Source organism: Peromyscus maniculatus, chromosome 20 (assembly GCF_049852395.1).
Source record: "Peromyscus maniculatus bairdii isolate BWxNUB_F1_BW_parent chromosome 20, HU_Pman_BW_mat_3.1, whole genome shotgun sequence".
Classification (NCBI taxonomy): Eukaryota; Metazoa; Chordata; class Mammalia; order Rodentia; family Cricetidae; genus Peromyscus; species Peromyscus maniculatus.
This window is the reverse complement of record NC_134871.1, coordinates 5,027,027-5,035,843: the sequence shown is the minus strand read 5'-3', so window position 1 is coordinate 5,035,843 and position 8,817 is coordinate 5,027,027. Positions and strand designations below refer to the sequence as shown.

The 8,817-nt window shown below is 46.1% G+C and overlaps 1 non-coding gene across 1 annotated transcript; it reads left to right on the top strand.

Moving 5' to 3' along the window:
• The first annotated feature begins 514 nt into the window (after positions 1-514).
• On the top strand, positions 515-621 carry LOC121824568 (U6 spliceosomal RNA). Its single transcript, XR_006066500.1, has one exon. It is a non-coding gene; the product is annotated as a U6 spliceosomal RNA (small nuclear RNA).
• Positions 622-8,817: the final 8,196 nt, after the last annotated feature.

Here is an 8,817-nt window from a genome sequence, read left to right as displayed (position 1 = left end):
GCCTTCACTGGGGGTCCCCCTGAGGCACCTCCAGTTCCACCCACTACCCAGTTCCAAAGCCAAGAGTAAAGGTTTTGTTATGACAGTTGCCTACATCCAACTCCTGACTTTTGTTTGGTTAGCTATTGCTATGTAACAAATTCAGCTTAAAATGGCAAGTGTGTGTGTGTGTGTGTGTGTGGGTGTGGGTGGGTGTGTGTGTGGGTGTGTGCGCGTGCGTGCGTGTGTGTGCGCGTGTGTGTGTGTGCGTGTGTGTGCGCGTGCGTGTGTCTGTGTGTGTGCGTGTGCGTGTGCGTGCGCGTGCGTGTGTGCGTGCGTGCGTGCGTGCGTGCGTGCGTGTGTGTGTGTGTGTGTGTGTGTGTGTGTGTGTGTTTCCCACAATTTTGAAATCTAAAGAGAACCAATTTCTTCTGCTGGTCTTGCCCCGGTTCACCAGGGAGGGGAATCAGGCTCAGACTATGAGAGTCCACAACCGTCACAGTGAATGCGCCCCCCCCCAAAAAAAAAAAAAGCTGTGCTCAGTTTGGCAGCACATATACTAAAATTGGAGCCATACAGAGAAGATTAGCATGGCCCCTGTGCAAGAATGACATGCAAATTCCTGAATTGTTCCATATTAAAAGAAAACAAAAACATAAGCTCCAAGACATCATTTCCTCTCAAACATCTGAGCAATCTGGTTTCACACAAGAAAGAGGATGTGTCTGGAAGGTTTCATAGATGAAGGTCTCTTTTCCCTGCTCTGGGTGTTTAATGCTGTTGTGAATTTAATAAAGTTACTCCATTGAAAAGGCCACTGCTCTGCAATGTCTTGCTGAAAAATAAATCCGAGGGATAATCATCTTTTGCAGTCTAGGGGAATGGTTCAACAAAACAGCCAGTCAAGAGAAGACCTAGGACTTTGTTCTAAACATTATTCCAAAGACGCTACAATTGTTCCTTAGGCACCCAGAAATCCTGAGGAGACCCAAATCATCACACCTCAGTGGAGCTATGTAAGGGGTCACAATGCACAAGTAACTTCAAAACTGTGTTTGATCCGGGCTCTTTTGGGTGGCACTGAACTTTAACCAAAGACGTGTTGGATGAACTGAGATTTCAATACTTAAAACAACTGGATCATACAGCTTAAAGTACCTAAAGAGACAGAAAATGGAACGTTTTCACTTCTTGTTATTCTTCGGCTTAAAACTATGCATCAGGGTCCTTGTTTTTTTTTCAAACATTTTACTTCTAGGCTGAAAGGAAAAGAAGGTGTCTGTTGATGGACAGGTTCCAGAGAGATCGCAGCCAGTGCCCAGCTCCTTCTCAGAATGAAGGAGCTGTCCTGGGGCATCACCATAAATACCAAGGACAGAGAAGTGAATTAGCTAAGAACACGTTTGCACTCAGGAGCACAGGGCTGTGGCCTAGAATGAGCATCAGAGGAGTATATTCCCTCCCAGAGGCCCACAGGACCGGGGGACTTAGCATGCATTCAAATCGATGTCTTGCCCTTGGAAGCTGCCCTCTGTATTTCACTTATATTTTTCCCAAATTGGAGTAATTCAAGAGTTGTACTTAATGGGTTATTTTACATTAAGTCTCGCTGCAAAGTATAGATGACTACAAATTGAATCAGAAGACTCCACTGCCCAGTATGCTAAAAAGGAAGAAACTGTAACGTATTCTAAGATCTTGACTGCAGCACTGTGAACCGTGTAAGGCATTCAGAATATACAATTGTGGGGCTTGCAGAGGGTGGGAAGGCCATGGGGCTCTGTGGAACCATGCTCCTGGGGACACTTCTGCTGACCCACCTCCCTCATAACCACTGCTCCCTGGACACTGAACACACAGGTAAAGGTAAGTGCAGAAAATATCTGCTGTGAACAGCCATGGGTATTCTTACCAAGAAAGGCTGAATCTCAGTTAAACTGCTTACTGGATTTTGAGTGGGAAGGATATTGCAGGCAGATGTTACTGTGGAATGTGAAAGTAGCCAGCACCCAGCCCCGAGATGTAGCCTGGTGAGAAAACACGCCAGACCTCAGGCTGCATGCAATAGATGATGGGCTAGTGATAGCAAAACACGCTGAGACAGAAAGGCTAAGCAATCCAGACACGCTGGCTCATCTCCTCTACAACAGTCTCCTCAAGATCTGAACTCAGAAAGGGAAAGGAGCTTGGGGAAAATGAGTTAAGATGATTTTAACCTTGACTGCCCTCCTAAAGTGGTTCATTTTCTACACAGAGAAATGCAACTTATAAAAGAGTGGCGCTGCTGGGCGGCGGTGGTGGCGCACGCCTTTAATCCCAGCACTCGGGAGGCAGAGGCAGGTGGATCTCTGTGAGTTCGAGGCCAGCCTGGTCTACAGAGCGAGATCCAGGACAGGCTCCAAAGCTACACAGGGAAACCCTGTCTCAAAAAAACAAAAACAAACAAACAAAAAAAAGCATGGCGCCGACTGCCAGAATATTCACCCGTGAATTGAAAGCCCCAAGTTACCCACCACTCTCCTTAATTGTTGAATATACTATCACCCTAGAATTCTGAAAGCAGGCCGGGCGTGGTGCATGCCAAGCAGGTCTCTGTGAGTTCAAGGCCAGCCTGGTCTACAGAGCGAGATCCAGGACAGGTACCAAAACAACACAGAGAAACCCTGTCTCGGGAAAAAAAAAAAAAAGAATTCTGAAAGCAGGAGAGAGGAGAGGAGAAGAAGAGAAAGAGGAGGGGAAAGGGGAAAAAAAGAAAAGGGCACAAGAAGATGCATGTGCAGTCAGGAGAGCTGTACTTTAAACAGACCTGTAGCCGCTTAGACAACAACTCCAAGAGTCTCCTCTGTAAAGTCAGGGGTTGTGCTGTCCTTGCCTCTTGGCTGGAAGACATTCTTAAGCTGCTCTGAAGGCTCCTCAATGGCTGCTCTTTCCTTCGGCTGTCGTGGCAGGTTTCAACGCTTTGAAAGGTTTCTTCTCCACCCCACCCTCCCATGCACGTCCAGCTTGAGGTCCTCTCCCCTCCTCACCTCGGCTTCTCTTGCCGCCCAGGAAGACACTCACCTCCTACCTCACAGTGTGGAAGGCCTGTTGCTGGGGGGGATACAGAGGAAAGCTAGCGCCGACCCTGCCTACAAGAACTCACGTGACTTCAGTCTCGGCACCACCGGCTATTGAGGACAGCCAGCGCTTCAAAAATGGAGGGCTGTCCCGTTGCGCATGCTCAGCAGCATCCCTGGCCTCAACCCACCAGACAGGGTAGCTCTCTTTACATTCCAAGTTATGACAATCAGAATTGTGCAGATATTGTCAAATGTCCCCTTGGGAGAGAGCAAAATCATCCCCAGTTGAAAATAACATGGAGGAGAAGCTTCCTATAGATCAGTGGTTCACAGGGATCAACTCAAAGAGCCATATTAAAAAAAAAAAAAAAAATCCGGGGAGAAGACATTGTAAAGCTTCTGAACAACTAGAATTTAATGGGACCAAATCTGGAAAACTGGAAACCTCAGCAATATGAGCCAACTGTTCACAGCTCTGTTTGTTTGTCTGAGGCAGGGTCTCATGGAGCCCAGACTGGCTTCAGACTCGCTATAGCTGAAGATGACCTTGCCTGAGTCTTCTGCCTCTACCTCCCAAGCCACAGCTACTTTTTCCTTAGGACATCTACCCACTCTGGACATGGGCTACGGGGCTTGGGATCCAAACAAAAGGCCGAGGCAGGAGAGTTGGGAAAGTCAGGAAACTTTGGGAGAGTTCAGGGAAAAGGGAAAGGAAAATCAAGAAGCAGGAATGAGTGAGGGATGGAGAACAGTGATCCTGGTACCCTCAGCCAGCTTCCCCTCAAGAGCGCTGTCCATTGGAAACTGTCTGAGACAGAAGGCTGAGATAATAAGCATTGGGTGGGTGAGCAGTGTTTGGGGCCATCTCATGTCCTAAAAGAGACCAAACTGATACTCAGAAACAATTCACAGAGGGAAGCTGAGGTCAGGAGAATCAAATGAGGATTGAGTTAGAACAGAATAAGTTTTTCTACCAAGAATAAAGAGGGCATGAAACAATACTAGAACACTGTGCAAGTGCATGCCAATACATTTTGAAATTTCCAATGAAATGGCCAAATTGGGAGAAAAATATAAACTGTCAAAGCTAAAAGAATAAATTGAAAGGAGAAAATTGAATGTCTTAGGGTTTCTGTTGCTGTGAAGAAACACCATGACCACAGAACTCTTATACGGGAAAATATTTAATTGAGGTGGCAGCTTATAGTTTCAGAGGTTCAGTCCATTAGCATCCTGGCAGGGAGCATGGAGACGTGCAGGCAGATGTGGTGCTGGCTACATCTTGATATTCAGGCAACAATAAGTTCTGAGACACTGGGCAGTATCTTGAGCATATATGAGACCTCAAAGCCTGCCTCCACAGTGACACACTTCCTCCAAAAAGACCACACCTATTCCAACATGGCCACACCTCCTACTCCTTTTGGGGACCATTTTCTTTCAAACCAGCACACTGAACAATCTTCTAGAACTTGACAAGGTTCTCTAGTTAAAAATCTTTTCACCTACAAAGCGAGTTAGAGGACAGCCAGGACTTTACACAGAGAAATCCTGTCTCGAAAAACTAAAAAAACAACTTTTCACAAAGAATCTTCTAGAGTTGGAAGATCTTCAGAGTGGACTCCTCTAAACATCAAAGGAGAAACAGCATCAGAGAGGAGGGGAGGGAAGGAGAAGGGAGGGGAGGAGAGGGGAGGGGAAGGTAAGAAGGGAAGGGGAGGGGAAGAGAGGGGGAGGGGGAGAGAGAGACCGCTACAAGAGACTGACTCAGTTGTCTCTACAGTGGCAATAGATAACATGACCCATGGCTTCTGAGGTTACACTTTACAATTTACAACATTATTTAAATATCAAACCAACTTCAGACTTAAGTAAAACTCTAAGAGCCGATGGACTTGTTTCTCTAAAGAACCTCCTTTTGTAACTGGAATCTCAAGGCTTTTATGAACTGTATTGTTCAGGTCTGAGGAGACAGACAAGAGTGCTAATACAGTTAAACTCAAGGCCACAGACACCCTGGCTCTCAGGACAGTCTGTTGATTTTAACATCCCTGTGGAGATGACCTTAGCAAGTAGTTCTCAACCTTTCTCATGCTGGGACCCTTTAATACAGTTCCTCATGTCCTAGTGACCCCCCAATCATAAAATTATTTTCATTGCTACTCCACAACTGTAATTTTGCTACTGATATTAATCTTAATGTAAATATCTAATATGCAGGGTATCTGATATGTGACTCTGTGAAAGGGTGGTTTAATCCCCAAAGGGGTCATGGCCTACAGGTTGAGAACCATTGCTTTAGAGTTGGAGAAATTCTGTCGAAGTTTCTAGACTTCAGTGACCAGGAAAGCCAAGCAGGTGCCAGGTTGAAGAATTTCATTTCTCCTGCACCCTTAATTTGGCTTGTCTTTGGAGCCTGCTCAGAGTGAGCTGAAACTGACTGCTGTGGGATGTTCTGTATGTTAAATGTGTTGCTCTGATTGGTTAATAACTAAAACACTGATTGGCCAGTAGCCAAGCAGGAAGTATAGGTGGGACAAGGAGGGAGAAGAATTATGGGAGGAGGAAGGCTGAGACAGGGAGACGATGCCAGCTGCCGCCGATGAGTGCCAACTTGTAAGATACTGGTAAGCCACGAGCCATGTGGCAAGGTATGGATTTATAGAAATGGGTTAATTTTTTTTTTTTTTTGTTTTGTTTTCCGAGACAGGGTTTCTCTTGTGTAGCTTTGCGCCTTTCCTGGATCTCACTTGGTAGCCCAGGCTGGCCTCGAACTCACAGAGATCCGCCTGCCTCTGCCTCCCGAGTGCTGGGATTAAAGGCGTGCGCCACCACCGCCCGGCTAGAAATGGGTTAATTTAAGATATAAGAACAGAGAGCAAGAAGCCTGCTGCAGCCATACAGTTTATAAGTAATATAAGTCTCTGTGTGTTTACGTGGTTGGGTTTGAGCAGCTTCTGGACTGGCGGGTGAGAGAGATTTGTCTCTGACTGTGGGCCAGGCAGGACCAGGAAAACTCCAGCGACAACTGACGGCTGGACTGGTCAGGAGTAAAGGGAGCAATTACAGGGGTGAGGAGCTTTCCAGGCCGGGTGTGGTGCCTTTAATCACAGCATTTACAAGATGGAGGACGGAGGGTCGGGAACTCAAAGCCAACCTCAGTCACAACGTGAGTTCATTCAAGGCCAGCCTGGAATGCATGAAACTCTGTCTTCAAAGAACAAAAGGAAAAAAAGAAACTCTCTTGGCCCCAGCACGGCATTTGGAAGGGGGTGGCAGGAGGATCACAGGCAAGTTCAAGGACAGTGTAGACAAACGCTGCCTCAAAAAAAAATGAAATAAAGATAAAGTTAAAAAAAAAAAAGTCAGTTGATTGCTTCAGTAAAGGAAAATCCAGCACACATTTATGATTTAAAAAGCAAACCTCCATACCAAATAGGAAGGAAATTCTGTTACTCTGGAAGAAATGTCTATTAAAAAAAAAATCAAGCACGCAAACAAACAGCAAAAATCTATAGCAATATGTTGCAGTGAAAATCTCTACTCTGAGATCCTCCTGCTCAAAACCCGAACGGCCACTTCCTACAGTGTACTATGATCTCTGCCAAAATGCTAAGCCAAGAACAGGGTCTCAGCAGAGGAGAATCAACTTCTCACAACCAGGAGGTCATATGACTGTGCATGTGAGAAACAGAAAAGACCACACAGACTATGTAAATAAGTAGCTGAGTAAAGTCACTGCATACAAGGCTGATTTTTTAAAAATGCACTGAAGCTATAAACAGGAAAAAAAAGAATTTTATATATATATGACAAGTACAATAAATACCCAGAAAGAAAATGCCTGGAAGAAACAAACACCTAGAAGAAAACTAGATACCTAATTTTACACACACACACACACACACACACACACACACACACACTAAGATGGAGGATGAATTGTGCACAGTAGAAGACTCAGTGTTGAAAAAGCATGTCAAGCAGTGGTGGCACACACCTTTCAAGTCCAGCACTCGGGAGGCAGAGGCAGGCAGATCTCTGAGTTCAAAACCAGCCTGGTCTACAGAACAAGCTCCAGAACAACCAAGACTACACACACATACACACACACACACACACACACACACACACACACACACACAAAAAAAGTCTCAAAAAAACAAACAAACAAAAACAAACAAGCACATATCTATATAAACTAAGTTCTGAAACAATGCAACTGATTAAAAAGAAAATGTCGCTGTGTTTCTGCTGGTTTGTTAGGTTTTACTCTTCAACTTGGCGAGGCCGGCTGGTATCTGCAAGCTGACTTTAAACTGTACGCAGAAACACAAGGGACCAATTGGGGCACAAGCAGTGTCAAAGAATTATTCGGCAAAAGATAGCCAAACCAACTAGGGGGAAGAACAGAAAATACAAGGATTCAAATAATCATCGTTATCAGTTTTCTACTTATCTCGTAAGCAAATGTATTAACTCATGGGTTGTAGGTCAGAAGTCGTGTGCCCAAGCTAATCCCTCAGCATCTGGTCTCACAAGGACAAAAGCCAAGGTGGCAGGGGCTTTGTCACTTTCTGGGTTTCTAGAAACTACTTCCTTGCTCTTGCAGGTAGCTAGGGATATAGGATGGAGTTCCCTGTGTCCTTGCTGACTCTCAGCCTCTGGAGGTGGCCTGTATTCCTTGGATCATGGCCCCGTTCCTCCATCCTCAAGGCCAGTAATAGTGATGGAGCCTTCCGTGCTGTGGACCACTCCTTTTTTGTCTATAGCATCTCTTCCACTTCAATATTGGATGATCTACCATTAACGCCACATGTAAAATCTGGTTATATAACATGCCCCCAAGTTCCGGGGATAGGATGTGACATCTTCAGGTGTGTGCAGAGGTGTGGGGCATAAGTGTCGCTGCACCTTTGGTTTCTGTTTGTCTTCCTCTCTATCCTACACAGCCCAAGTCTCCCAGGATTCCCAGGGGGAACCACAGCTTGAGACCCCCCTGGTGTCTCTACCCAACGCCTCTTGGTTTCTGTCCTCTAGAATCTGGCTTTTAAAACTGCAGAGTCCAAACCACCAAGCAGAACTGAAAGCCTCTAAACTAAAGGTGTTATGCCCAGATCTCAGGGACCCCAAAAAAACCACCACATAGACCAAATCCCATATGTAGAAGCAAAGAGCCTTTATTTTCAAGGTCAGAGCTTGGACTCTCTGTCCAAAGCAGCGGTGAGAGCAAAAAGCCCAGAGCCCAGAGCCCAGGCAGGATGGGATTTTTATCATAGCAGAGGTTGGGGTGAGGGGATTCCAGGGTTCAGGACCCTGATTGGCTGACATTTGTCTAGGGGTGTAGGGAATATTTGGAATGACAGATATTTCCTCTTAGATGCAGGCCCCACTGGGTGGGGTCAGCTTATGGCTTCCTGGGTCCAGGGATTGCCTGCCAGAAGCTGTGTCTGGGCCTCTAAGCCTCTCATGGCAGCTGTGTGGTCAAGCTGTTTTGCCCCCTACCTCCCCCCCCCACACACACAGTCATAGGAGGCAGTCATAGAAGCCATCTCACCCCTAGACGCCCCCTCATTTTAGAGTCTTCCCTTTGCCAATTTCTTCCAATATATGAGCCCTAGGCTTCAGCCAGTTTTTTCTGGACAGTCATGGATTTCTGCTGGGTTATGATCACTGCAGAACTAGTGAGCGCTGGGTCCCCACTCCTATATAGGCCTGGATGGAAACTGTCAGTGCATGCTGGGTATGTTGGTTGGCCCAGGTGTTTTTTGTGTGTAAG